Source organism: Brassica oleracea, chromosome C1, assembly GCF_000695525.1.
Source record: "Brassica oleracea var. oleracea cultivar TO1000 chromosome C1, BOL, whole genome shotgun sequence".
NCBI lineage: Eukaryota > Viridiplantae > Streptophyta > Magnoliopsida > Brassicales > Brassicaceae > Brassica > Brassica oleracea.
This window is the reverse complement of record NC_027748.1, coordinates 18478021-18479424: the sequence shown is the minus strand read 5'-3', so window position 1 is coordinate 18479424 and position 1404 is coordinate 18478021.

Sequence of the window (1404 nt, the reverse complement as noted above, 5' to 3'; positions counted from 1 at the left end):
TTTTTGTGTTCTATTTTATATATATTATTTTATGATTTAGTTGAAATATCTTTTGTTAACAACATTTGTTATTATTTTTTAACATTTTTAAAGTAATATAAAGCTTTAAAATGTAAAATTTAGAGTTTTAAAATATTTTATTTTAATTATTAATAGTTTCATTTAAGTTGTTTTGTAAAATTTTAGATATATATGACAAATATTCAATTAAAGTTGATGGAATTGGGTATATCATGTCCTTTTCAGATCCTAAATACCCGAACCCGACTCGGACCCGATATGGACCCGAAAAATTACGGGTATTTTATGGGTATTTTAATTATAGACCCGAACCGACCCGGACCCGAGAAAAACCGACCCGAACCCGAACCGAAAATTTCTAAGTACCTAGTGGGTCTAAATATTTAGGACCCGAAAAAACCCGAACCCGAAAGGAACCGGCCCGAACCCGACCCGAAGACCCAGGCCTAAGAAACACAATCAGTTTCAAAATCTGGAGAGCGGAAAAATAAAAATCCTAAAATCAGAAGATGAACATCCAGCGAAATATGCGTTAGTGCTTTCGTTTCAGGCCCTTGTCTTTATGGGCTATGGCAAAAGGCCCATAGGCCCAAACAAGTTAATTTACGAAATACTCAAAGCATGGGCAAACAACCTGAGCCGAGTCAGATTGAACCCATCCAACTCCAACTAAACCTAAACCAACTCAAACCAAACCAAAATATATCCAAATGATTCATTTTGGTTTGGTTTTGAACCGAATCAAACTGAAAACCAAAGTGTTTATATCAGGGGTGGGCACTTCGGTTATTTTCTCAGTTCGGTAATAGTATTTTTTCAACTGAAATAAACCATAGTTAGTTTGGTTTGGTTCAGTTCGGGTTCAGTTCGGTTTGTATTCGGTTCGGTTCGGTTTGTTTTTTGGATCAGTTTAATATAAAACTGAAACAAAAACATTTAAAAATTCACAAAAAGTATATAAAAATTAAAACAAATGAAAGTTAACTAAAATTAAAAAAACCAACATCATTAGTAATGTCTCTTCACTACAAGAAAACATATTTTTTACTAGGGCAGTATTCGCTGTAAATTCGTCGTAAACGGGGTGTTACGACGAATTAATCTCGAAAGACGTTCGTTGTTAAATGTCCGTCGTAAACGACTCGTTACGCTTACGACGAAATATATTCCTCGTAAAGCGCAGGGAAAGAATTCGTCGTAAACGACACGTAAGATTTCGTGGTAAAGCCCACGTAATGATTTCGATGTAAAGCACACGTAAATACTTTCGTTGTAAATCACTCGTAAACATTTCGATGTAAAACCCTCGTAAATCTTTCGATGTTAATCACTCGTAAACATTCGATGTAAACTCCATGTAATGTTTACGAGGAGTTTACATCG